Source organism: Amphiura filiformis, chromosome 15 (assembly GCF_039555335.1).
Source record: "Amphiura filiformis chromosome 15, Afil_fr2py, whole genome shotgun sequence".
NCBI classification, from domain to species: Eukaryota; Metazoa; Echinodermata; class Ophiuroidea; order Amphilepidida; family Amphiuridae; genus Amphiura; species Amphiura filiformis.
Window position 1 is genome coordinate 55,359,331 of NC_092642.1, and position 14,046 is coordinate 55,373,376.

Here is a 14,046-nt window from a genome sequence, read left to right on the forward strand (position 1 = left end):
ACACACTAATAATAGTGCCAAAATGGTCCACCAAATCCAGGGCCGTTCCGACCATTAGGCCAGGTAAGGCGGTCGCCTAGGGCGGCAAACGTAGAGGGGCGCAAAAAGGAAAAAAAAACGGAAATGGAGAAAGAAAAGTGAAGAAAAAATGACAGCGCCTCCCGTAGGGAACGCCGAATTGACCAATTCAGAATCGATTCTGCGCCCCTCCAAGTGTTGAAAGTCAAAATGTTCCCGCGCTTCGCGCGCAGTTTGTACAAGTTCATTATTTTGCAATATCAATTTAAGACCGATATTCAATATCATTATAACCCAAATTAATTAGTGGTAAAACCCTAGCTCCGCCACTGAAAAAAATGATTAACACTTTTTGGTATGCTCGGGGGGAAGGAGAGGCTTTGCCTAGGGCGGCAAAATCCCTAGGAACGGCTCTGCCCAAATCGCTTCAATTAGGTCTTCATTTTGCAAAAGTATCTTACTTCTCAGGGGTGATCATCCCCCTCAGACACCCCCCTGCGTAGTGCACAAACAAAACGAGTGGCCATTTTCGCTTCTGCTTTCGACATTTGCCAATTTATGTTAAACACAATTTATAGGCCTACAATAATACGGAAAAGTTGTCCACGAAATTCGAGCGAAAGGCTTCATTGACTGCTCATTTAACAAATTTTCGGCTTTTTCCAACTTAAATTTTACACTCTAATAGTGTCAAAATGGTCCACCAAATCGCTTCAATTAGGTCTTTTGCAAAAGTTTCTTACTTCTGAGGGGGGCACATCCCCCTCAGACACCCCCTAGCCCTGCGTTATGGTCAAACAAATGCCCATTTTCGCTTCTGCTTTTGACATTTGCCAATTTATGTTAAACACAATTTATAGGCCTACAATAATAGGGAAAACTTGTCCACAAAAATCGTGCGAAAGGCTTCTTTGACCACTCATTTCACTTCTTTTTTTTTCGGTTTTAAAAAAAATTTAAAACTAAAATTTTACACTCTATAAAAGTGTCAATATGGTCCACCAAATCGCTTCAATTAGGTCTTCATTTTGCAAAGTTTCTCACACACACTCCTGCGTTGTGGTCAAACAAATGGCCATTTTCGCTTGTACTTTCGACATTTCCCAATAAAATTTATGTTTAACACAATTTATATAAAAAAAGGTCTACAATAATAGGGAAAACTTTCGCACAAGCGCGACGCGATTTTTTAACATAATTTTATAATATTTTTCCATTTAACGGACGTTTCGTTTCTAATCAAATATGCTATGGATAAAAATTCTTGGCAGTATTTATTCATGTAGGCCTATACCGATTTGACCACATTATACTGTTTTATTCAGCTATTTTCTTAGTCTTGTTATACAGTTTCATGGGTTAAATTGTAGGCAATTACTAGGCATATAATTATAAAATCAGAAGTCGCACAATTGGGCTCCTAACACAGGTTTGACAACTTTCTAGATACAACAATAATTGCCTGTTTGAACTTAATTAACTAATTAATTAATAATAAATAATAATCACGCCCCTAATAAATCATGCCTGCAAATCTCTAATAAGAATAAAAAAGTAAGTAGGCCATAAAATGCCCCCCATAATAAGAATATATTAAAAGTATTTCCTACCGGGTATCAGCCTATATTAGACACTCCTTAAATAATACTTAGGCCTCATAAGCTGGGTCAGTGGTGTCATTCATATTTTGAAATGCCAAGAAGGTATGCTTATGATTCCCAAGGTGTCAAATGAAATATAATAATTATAATATTAATTTGTCCCCATATCTCGAAATGCTAATGCAAATGAAAGAGAAAGAAGTAAAGAATGTATTAAAATTATTTTCATGGTTCATCCCTATATCTTCGCTATACGATAAATCCTCACGTTTTTCAACAACTACGCGGTGATAACCGCGACTCTAGCATATTTTTGGTATGTCTATTCTATGCACATGATCAGTATATGGCTGGCCGTAACGCCACAACGTGGAGCATAGCTTACTTTTCGCAAAATTGACGTTGACTTTTCATTACACCCCATCATAGAGAGAGAAACTCTGCCAAAAATGTTTACTATGGGACGCCACCAACAGTTGTACACCCAATTAGACCTTGCATATTATGCTGAACCATGAAATGGTATCAGCCTATATTAGTGTATGTGTACTTACCATTACTTATTTGCTTACTTAAATAATACTTAGGCCTACTTACCAACCTTTTTTGTCTGAAATGGACTTATTTTTAAATCTTAGGAATTTAGAGAGTATGTTACATCAGATCTTCTCTGGTTAAATACACACTGCACTTGTGTCTGTTTTACCTGTGCAATGAACAATGAGCTGGTATTATAGTTTCAGTTGGGTGAATGATTATAAAGCGAACGCAAGGTAACAATACTGTCTGGGCTTTTGTTTACGAAATGAGACAATAGTCTGCTTATTGTTAACCAGCGTTCTTGAAAATGAGAAGCATAATGGTTTGCAGACTTAACACGGTTTAGAAATAATTTGTTCATGTATTTCCAAACACCTAAATTAGCTAAAAATTTAGGGAAATGTTACAAAACTATATTTTCTAGAATTTCAGAGAATACTTTATATGCCAGTGACGTCATATAGGCAATGGCATAACACTTCTAACATACACGAGGGAACGCGTCAATGGCGCGCCCACTGAGTATTCCGTACAAGAAGGATACATAACCTACAGCTGTCGTTTACGTATCCTTCCTAAAACACAAAAGTACCAATATTTTCCAAACACCTAAATCCCGCAATGGTGTCAAATGAAAGAGGAAGAAGTTACCAATATAATAAAAATATGTTTCCACCCCGGTGGCACTCATACTAAGCCCTGATTCAATATTTCTATGGGTCCTTTTCATATCTCAAATGCCAAGAAGAGTATGTACCTTCTCGAGTTGTGTCAAATGAAAATGAGAACAAATTAACGAACAAAAGGTATGATAATTTCATGGGTTCTTGAATAATTATACATTTAGATTAATTTGGGTCCTTTTCATATCTCGAAATGCCAAGAAGGAATACCAGGTATGACATAATATTGACAACTGGGTCAATGGTGTACAAATGAAAGAGAAAGTAAGTAAAGAATGTATTAAAATTATTTTCCCCGACCTGAGGGTGACACTCACTCACTAAGCCCCTTAATAATAAGGGTCAATATTCATATTTTGGGTCCTTTTAATGACTATATTCGAAAAGCCAAAAGGTATGGCCTGAGTGGTGTCAAATGAAAGATAAAGAAGTATAGAATGCATTAAAATTATTTCCCCATGCACTAGGGGGTCACACTCCTCATAAGACCTGGGCCAATATTCCTATTTTGGGTCCTTTTAACCTTTTCATATCTCCCAAGAAGGTATGCGCCCCCCGGGTTACAGTGATCTATCCATAATATACTGCTGAAGCATCATGGTTCAGCTATGGTGCGGTAACCGCTCTAGTTTTATATTTTGCTCTCACGTCCCTTACTGCCAAAGTACCAGCCCTATATCCATTTTATATTGAAGTGCCCTGGCTCCAAATGCCAAGAAGGTATGACCCCCCCCTTAAGTGGTGTCACATGCATGAAAGAGAAACTTTCGTAAAGAATATTATAACAATATTTCACCACCCGGGGTGACATTCATTTTCACCCGGGTCAGTATTCATAGGCCCTGTGGGTCCTTTTGATAGCTCCAAAATGTCAAGAATTTAAATTTGACACCCAAGGTGTGTCAAATGAATGAGAAAAAGTAAAGAATATAATAAAACTATATCACTATATGACAGTCATCATAAGACCCGGGTCAACTATGTTCATATTTTGGGTTCTTTTCATATCTTGAAATGCCAAGAAGGTATGACCCCCGAGTGGTGTCACATGAAAGAAAAAAGTAAAGAATATAATACTATAATATATACTTAATAGAAATATTTTCACCATCAGAGGTGACGCTCCTCATAAGACCTGGGTCAATAACATTCCTTTAAAAGAGGTCAATATTCATATTTTGGTTCTACATTAAATATCTCGAAAACATTACTTATGTAGGGGCCTACTTAAAATACTTTAAAAATCTTGCCATTTCATATTGAAGTATTATATGCAAACGTTGCTATATTCGATCCCTTAAGTACAGTGAATCAAGTGTTTTTGCTCATAGAATAGCCTAACTTTTTACAAACGAATGCGCACATATATAGGCCAGGCCTACTTATTACCATGATTACCAATTCGAAGCTAAAATATGACCAGAAATGGAACTTTTCTTCACAGCTACATACACTGTATAAGTAGGCCTACATCATGACATAGGCATATATCAATAGATAGACAAAGTTTACTTCGAGGACTGTTTAAATCTCAAAAATAAAAAAAATATGGCCTTATTGCCCTTCAAATGCCCTTTTTTTCTATTCGCCAGCTGTAAGTACCGGGTATATAATTGGTAATGGTATAGAGTATATATGGTACAAAAAAGGTCATCGTCTAAAAATTACAATGTTGTCCCCAGCAAACCCGGGCAGTCAAACACAAAAATAGGGCGTTTCGAAACGTTTCAAACAAGTTATATTTTGGGGTTTGGTTTAGATAAAAAACGTCTTTTTAATGTTATTAAAATAACATTATAATGTCGGACCAGGGGTCATGAAACGTTTCGTTTGAAATTCCGATGATACACTATAGGCCTACATGTACAACAGAGCTTACAACAATGTTTTTAAAATGTTTTCAAAATGTTATGTTATTGTAAAATATTTTTGCAACATTTGTTGCCAAATATTTTGTTAAATAGCAACACTTAATTAAATAGCAATTTACCTTTTGTGGATGAATTCTACCCAACCACCTTCTTAACCGTAGGTCATACGAAAAGAAAATGTTTTGTGTTTGCTGGGATAGGCCTAAATACAACATAATCTAAACCTGAGTGTAGCATAGCATACGGGATATAGGCTTACGGCTCGTTTACTCGTTTGAGTCGTTTCACACAGTGTGGGCTCGTTTTATGTTCATTTCATCAGAAACATACCGCCCTCTATATTCGCGCTACATTAAGTACAGAAAAATCCTGTCGGGTTGCATAGCATACATGTATATACGGGATAGGTCCAGGCACGTTCATTCATTTCATAACGCGTGCACACCGGGCGTGTGTGGAGTATTTTTGTGATTCTAGCATCCTCTTAATGTTTGAGTAGGCCTATATCCACAAAAACGTTTATTCCCAAAATTTCAGTTGAATTATGCATGATGAGTAGGCATGTGGCTCATTATTCCTACAGGACACCCCCGCTGTAAGTTTGACGTTATTTTGCTTAGTATAGGCCTAAACATGCTAAATCTGCAAACCTCTTAACTTAGGTCCGTAGGTCTGACAAAGTCACTGCAACATAAATTGACTTTTGTTTTTAAGAATAGGCAAGGGCGTAAATCTGAATGAACCCTAAACATAAATTGACTTTGTTTTTAAGAATAGGTAAAACAATAAGTGATATTTGAAAGTTGCTATTAAAATGCAAATTATGTTCGACTCAGGAGCAGTGGTGTAGCAAAGCCCCGCCCCCCCATGAACCGGTATCTAAGATTTTTTCAGGCCTTTTTGTACTTTTTAGCCCAGCCCATTTTAATAAACAAGTTTTTCCTTCTGACAATTTTTATGCCGTCAATGCTTTTCAACCTAAATTTTACCAATAATAGTGCCATTTGATTACCCTCTGAAAAGTGCTGGCTTTTCGAATTTCCCGTCCATCCCTTTAGCACTTCTTGTATTAACTTTTCTGATGTAGGCCTATATGGAAGTGAAAAGTTACATATGCCAAGTACACGTACACATGAAATAACATATAGGAATTATCAGCGATAATGTCAAATTGCTTCATTATTTTGTGACATTCACTTTTTGTTACATAGGCCTATTTCATGCAAGCATGTAGGAATTTCTCCTTTAATTGTCACTGTGTTATCCCTTCCACCTCCTCATCAAAATTAATGCGTCTCGAACCCCCTTTTTTTTCTTTTCTTTACTTTAGTTTTTGCTAACCATGAAATGGTCTTAGTCTTTCTCACGTCCTTACTCAGCAATGCCAATTAGGTTAAGAAAATGGGAGCTGTTCCAAATCTATACCTTACACAGAGTGGGCTGACATTTTTTAGATGTATCTTGGACAAACATTAAAATTGGGTATCGCTACAAAATGTGTAATAAAAACAAAGCGGTAAATTATAATTCCTTGATTTTTTCACACAAGATCACTAATGGATATGTTATTTATGAAATGTTTTAAACCTAAAAAGTTCAACTCGGTTCTTAAATAAGAATGGATTCTTTCTCTATTGCACTTGTTTGACGCATCCTCTATTTCCCCAACCGGGGGTGACACTTATCGTAAAACCCGGGTCAATATTCATAATTATGGGTCCTTTTCTTATCTCAAAATGCCAAGATTTTTTTTTAGATTGCCCACCCTGCATGGTAGACTGGCTGCGAGTCGAAGCGGTGCCTGACGGAGGTGTGTTTGTGCTCAAATTTATAATTTCAGGCAGCTATAGCGTTTTGTATCAAAATCGATAAAGAACCAGTCTTTTTAGGAACAACCCAAAAGTTCGATGAAGCCCTATAAACGAAAGTCCTTTCGTTATAGGGAGGGAGGGTGTCAAAAAGTCCGATTACATTGTAAAACAAGTAGTTAAAACATCGGTCAAAGTTGATCTTTTTTAAGGATTTAATATATAATTTCTGAAATACGACATTGACATTTAACCAACAGTGATTGCTTCAAAATAATTTTGAATCAGTACTCGCAACCTGCAATTTGTAAGTTCATTTTTTTAATCAGCTGTACCGCACCTTGATTCTTTTTTATTTGAAAATCCAGCAAGTCATAATTTTTTCGTGCCCAAAAAGGTATGAAGAAAAATAATTTAAAATAAAATAGAATATTGGTTTCTTCCATAAACGTGATCAATATCATTGCATTGTTTCACTCCTGCATGCACATCCCCATCCACTATAGCGACGGATGAATCCGGGTTTGAATTTTCGATATTTGAAAACTTACGTTAGACGTGAGGGGGGAGGGTGTTAGCCTTTAAACGAAAAGACTTTCGTTTATAGGGGTTCATCGAACTTTTGGTTGTTCCTTATGCATGATTACTGTATGGTATATTGCTCATGAGCCCGGAGGATATAACTGGCATTCATTTGGCAATTTATCTTGGGAACTAAAGCATGTTTCTTTGAAACTTCCATACACTATGATCCTGCCAAGACTCAACACTCATCGAAACTCATCATCCCTACCATGCGCGTATTTGGGGGGGGCTTTGCGGGCGCCAGCCCCCCGGGGTAGAAGCAGGGGGCGGCCAAAACGAAGGGGCGGCGGAAGAAGAAGGGGCGGCAAAAACGAAGGGGCGGCAAAAAGAATTAGTAATTCTTTTGCTCTTCACTTTTTCAAACCACCGAAAAAAAATTGGGTCGGGCTTTTGGGGAAGGGGCGGCAAAATTGAATTTTCTTCAGCCTCCGGGGTAGGAGCGGCCACGGTACGCCACTGCCTACGTCAAAAAATAATCACTACTGATGAACACAGCTTTATTAGGAAAATGGGGTACTACCGGTATATATTTCATCATAAATGGGTCTTGCCAAATAGTGCACTGCTGAATAGGCCTATATATAATACGGTACGGTAGCTAAATGAATACATGACACAATAAGGAGACGCGAGAGTGAGGCTATTTTTTAGCCTGCAAAATTGTTTTACTGAGGACGAAGAAAATGCATGTTAAAAGAAATGAGATGCTTGGCTTTTTTAGTAAAACCCCAGCACATTTCACACTTCGCATCAGTGCTTGCGTGTACGCTTTCCAGTCCCGGGAATATATGTTATGAATATTTTGGAAATATTTTCTGATATTGGCACGCTATAACGGGACAAGAACAAATAATAATTTTCGACTCAGGAGCTAAAATTCTCCCCCCCCCCCATTGTCCCCAGCACCTTTTGTATTAGCTTTTCTGATGTAGGCCTATAGTATATGGTAGTGACAAAGATGCCAAGTTTTCAATTATACATGAAATAACAAGAAACACCCCCCTCCAAACATCCACACGCATTATGCTCTTTTTACCGTGTTTACATGGTTTTAAAGTTATATAAGAGTTATCAATCAACGATAATGTCAAATTGGTTCATTATTTTGTGACATTTACTTTTTGATACATATTAGCATGTAAGAATGCTCCTTTAGGGCCTATTTCTCCCGGGGGTCTCCCTTGCACCTCCTACATGAAATAACAAGAAACACCCACCCCCTCCAATCATCCACACGCAATGCTCTTTTTACCGTGTTTATATGCTATTAAAGTTATAAGAGTTATCAACGATAATGTCAAATTGGTTCATTATTTTGTGACATTTACTTTTTGTTACATATTTAGGAATTCTCCTTTAAAAAAAGAAAAGAAAGCGCAGTGATTTATAGTGCGCTACGCACAGGCACAACGCCTAGACGTTGATCCACAAGCCTCAGCACACTTTACAGGTTGTTGCTGACCACTATGGCCCCACATCATTCCATAAACCATTAAACAACAAATCAGGGACTTTGCTGCTTCAAGAGCGCACACCCTAGACATTCCACAAATAACCATCGCAACCAGGATCAGCTCCCCGAGTTTCGTACGGGTTACAACGAGACAAATTAGCAGAGAGTTCCTTGTCCAAGGGAATTTCAAGCTAACTCAATTTTTCCACGGCATACTAGGCACCACCAAAGGTTCGAACTCGCAACCTCTCGCACCATAGTCGAACGCCTTATCGATTGAGCTAACTTGACTGCTTTAGGGCCTACTTCTCCCGGGGGTCTCCCTTGCACCTCCTCATCAAAATATATAAGGTCATCTTAATTTAATAGTTCGTCTCAAAACCCTTCCCAAAGTGAATGCGGAATGCGCGTGCGGTTTTTAGGGCTGTTTTTTTTTTTTTTTTACTTTTTTTTTAACTTTAGTTTTCTTTAATCTGTGGGATGAGCCAATTTTTTGTATTAATATTTAGGTATAACTAAATCTATAATTTTTTCTACTATACATGTGATATATATATACAGTACCGTTTACGGTCCTTCAGAGAACCTTTAAGGGTGCTCCAAATTAAAGAACCTTTTTGAGAAGTTCAAGAGGGAGGGTTCTCCTGAGCATGCTGAGAGGACAAAAAAGGTTCTATTTCACATTTATTTAGAGTGTTCACTACTCCTCAGAAGAACTAAGTGATTCCGTAACTTGATCGTGTTTAGCCAGTGGCGTATAAGGGTGGGTAACTCGCCCGTGGGTGTGCTCCGGTGGGTGGGGTGGGCGGTGGTGGTGGTCAGGGTTTCATTCAGGTCTCTGCAGTGGTTTTGGTGACTGGGGTGCTGTTGGAGTGTTTTTCGTACTGACCCTGGTGTTTGCCTGTTGGCATGTCTTGGGCTCAGGGATGTTCTTTTTCCATTCTTGTACAATGTATGTCCCTGTGCTTAATGTGTTCGGATTCGAAAAACCTGGTTTTCGATTGAAAAAAAAACAGGTTTATCAAATCGAAAATCAGGTTTTGCAGTGAAAAACCAAGTTTATCGGCGAAAAACAGGTTTATCGGCCGAGAAACCTGTTTTTTCGTTGAAAAATCACGTTTATCGACGAAAATCCAGGTTTGTCTGTTATATGCAATATACCGGTACTTGCCATATATGTGTGTTTGTGCTCAAATACTAGTACATAATATTTCAGGCAGCTATAGCATTTTGTATCAAAAACCAATAAAGATATCATGTCATAGATATCCACTAAAAACATTTGAATCCCAAAATTTCATTTGAATTATGCATGATTATATGGCCTATTGCTCCATATAAAGGTCATGTGCAATAATTATGAGCCCGGGGGATACAATTGGCATTTGGCAAAATGTATCTTGGAAACAAAAGCATGTTTTTTTACACATATGCATGAACCTGTCAAGACTCAACACTCATTGAAACTCATCATCATATGGGTCAAAAACAATCACTACTGATGAACACAGCTTTATTAGGAACATGAGGTTACTATTTCATCACTGGGTCAAGTCAAAAAATTCACTGCTGAATATATAGGTAAATGAATCATGTCATTGAGGCTACTTTTTAGCCTGCAAATCCACCATTTCAATACTATAGCATCATCCTGCAAAATAGTTTTACTGAGGACGAAGAAAATGCATGTTAAAAGCTAAAAACCCAGCACCAATACACTGTGCATGACGACAGTGCTTGCGTGTATTGTATCTATATCGTACGCTTTCCAGTCCCGGGAACTTACGTTATGAATTCCTGAAGTTGCGATATAGGCTCCCTAATTGACATGCTATAATGGTACAAGAACAAAATTAACAATAATTAATAATTTTCGATTGAATGTTCATACGTGTTGGTGGTTTAAAACAGTCATTCAACACAAAAAATAATTGAGACTAACCTCAATATTTCGACGTGAAGACACACGCTGAAATAGATTAACTTATACGGCCGACCAAATAGTTTTTAACAATTCACTACTTTTATCTTGGTGTAAAAATTCAATAAGTTCTTTAACATGTTCAATTTCTTTCATCATGTTGATCGTTGTTGTTTGTAATCTGTCTATAATAGCCGTTTCTTAAATAGGCCTACAGCTCTGTGATATGGCCACATAAAATTAATTCGTTTCATGTCCATATCTTTTTGGAAAGGGAGGAGGAAGGGTGTTGTGTGTGCGGGGATGAGTTAGTTTGACGTTATGACATATTTTTGCCCAGAAATCTAAGATGACCCCCAGCAGAAGCATACGTGTGTCGTTTCCGCCTAATCTGGGGTTTATGTCCCTTATCTGGGGTTTAAACTGCCTTATCTTGGGTTTACATCCCTTATCTAGGGATAAGTCACCTTATCTGTGGTTTAGACGCCCTTATCCGGGGTTTACGTTTCTTACCTGTGGCTAAGATGCCTTAACATTAGCATATCGCAGGCTAAACCCAGATAAGGCATTTAAACCCCAGATAATGCGCCGTAAGATAAGGGACGTAGACCCCAGATAAAGCAGTCCAAACCCCAAATAAGGCGCCTTAACCCTAAATAGGAAACGTAAACCCCCGATAATGCATCTTAACCCCACATAAGGTGCCTTAACTCTAGATAAGGGTCGTAAACCCCAGATAACAGTCGTAAACCACAGATAAGGCATCTAAACCCAAGATACATGCACCTTAACCCCAGATAAGAGACGTAAACTCAGATATGGCAGTCTAAATCCCAGATAAGGCGCCGTAACCCCAGATAAGGGACATAAACCTCAGATAAAGCAGTCCCAACCCCAAATTGGCTCTGATATGGCCACATAAAATTATCCGGGAAAATTAAACATTCGTTTCATGTCCATACCTTTTTGGAAAGGGAGGAGGAAGGGTGTTGTCCCAGCAAACACAAAAACGTTTTAAAAACGTTTTTCGCCAGCCCATAGGGCTGGTACCTGATTCTGAGATGGGGTTTGTGTAGACTAAAGATTAGCTAAGATTATAGCCTTCTTCTATTGGTATGAATTATTTTTTTTACTTCTCGTGGTGGAAATGTTTTTGATGTCTGCTAATTCGATTTGCAAGGAAAAGAAAGTATGTTTTGCCGTTTCAACGAACGAAAACGATTGAGTATTGCCAAAGTTATGTTTGAATTAATTATGACTTAAAAAGTTATCATAGGTTAGGCCTACACATATATAAACATAAACTTGTTCAGCAATCAGCATATCAAAAAAATGACATGGTCAAAGCGGGGGAATGATCACGAGGTCATATCAGTGGACTACTGAGCATAGCATGATGTTTGGTTGCCTGTGAGTGCATAATTGATATGTTGATAACAGATCTAATAATGTTGTAGAATCAAAATCTTCATTATATGGACCACATTGAAGTCAAAGTAATTATCTATCCTATCCTGTATCGTTTTATGGATAAAATTGACTCAAAATGTTATTTATGATATTATTTCTATCTTTAACATCAGTTTTGTCTTTTCAACGGGAAAAATCCGATTGAAAATAAAGTTTTTAGGGGCTAGCTATAATATTGAACAATATATCCCATATTTTGACATGCACTTATAGAAAATAAATAAATTGTTGTCTTACTTTATAAATTATAAATACTGTAAAATGACACATAACTAAAGTGAGGCCAATTTCTATCTTTTTTTTTTTTTTTTTAAATTTACATTCTACAATATTATTTTAGACTTTTAATACACACAATGCAGACTATTACAGAATGGAGTAGGTAAGATGCCATGTCCATAGTCTACTGTAGTAGACCAGTTTAATTTATCATTCCCTAAATTAATCTCTCTGAACTGGAAAACTCATCATTCCTGTTCTGATTCAACAGCTCAGATATCCATGAGAAAACTTTTTTCTCTGGGCAGGGCAGTCACTGGAGATGTGATGTGTTTCGTCATAGATTTTAAATGGTTTCATGCATGGAAACGTATGAATTGTTTATCAAAAATAAAAAGGAATGCAGCGCAGTCTACCATGTCCATAGCTTTGCAGGAGTTTCGGACTAACAATCAACATGATCAACACATTCAAAAAATACAGTTTAAAAGTGAAGATTGTAGTGAATGATCAGTCCTTTATCATGTGCTTGCCACTATCTACTTTATAGTAAACTATACATTGCGAAATAATATAAAATTATTTTAAAATAAAATGTGCATGTAAGTTGAGTTAACATAGCGAATTAACTAACAACTGCAGTGTATTTCTTGATTTTAATAATAAGCATGGGTAAAAAGCAGTGAAGACAAAAATACAGAACAATTTGGAGTAATGAATTAAAGAGTTGACAGGAGTTATAGGAGTTAATGTTTTTTGCTGTTTCAGTGTGCATGTTCTCACCATTGATGGTTTGGTGAACTGTCATGTAACATGGATGTAAGCGTGATCACGGTGACCCAAACTATTTACAAGACCTCTTCTGCACTATTGAGGCTGGCCTTCCCTTTTAAAGGGAATTTTTATAATAAGTTATATTTTGGCTTTTGGTTTACATAAAAAAGTTTTAATAACATTAAAATGTCGGGTTATATAAAGTTCATGAAAACGTTTTAAAACGTTTTGTATGAAAACACACTACAACAATATTTTTAAGATGTTTTCAAAAATGTTATTGTAAACATTTTGCAAACATTTTTTGCCAAATATTTTGTCAACGCTTAAATAACATTATGTTAAAATATTTGCACTCAGCAAACACAGAAATGTTCTTAAAATGTTTTTTTTTCAAAACGTTTTAATAACATTTAAATGTCGGGTTATATAAAGGTCATGAAAACGTTTTTAAAACGTTATTGCAAATATTTCGGGCAAACATTTTTCGCAAAATATTTGTTCAACCCCAAAATAACATTCTGTTTAAAATGTTTTGTATCAAGTTTTCAAAAATGTTTTTGGAATGTTATTAAAACGTTTTATAGCCTTTATATAACCCGACATTTAAACGTTTTCTCTCAAACATTTTTTGTTTCATGAGCAGTAGATTATCAAAAAATGATTTTTAATGTTATGAAAACGTTTTATATCCTTAATATACCCTTTATATAACCCGACATTTAAACGTTTTCTGACAACTTGTTATAACCTTTTGCGAATGATGTCGAAAACGTTTTGTGTTTGCTGGGGTGTGTGCGGGGGTGATGAGTGTGTGTGTGCTAAATTGACAATACAGTTTTTTTCACGTAAAATTGACATTGCGAGCAGTTTTCAGCACCTACTATATAGGAAAATAATGAGACCCTTTTGTATTTAAGATTATGAGGAGTTTTAGAGTTCCACAAAAAACAGCACTTGCGGGATTCATGCTGATTAATAAATTGGTTTATTAGCATTAAGGGGGTACTACACCCCTGGCCAATTTTGTGCCTATTTTTGCATTTTCTCAAAATTTATAGCGCATTGGTGACAAGTAAGATATGTATATTATAGGGCAAGGG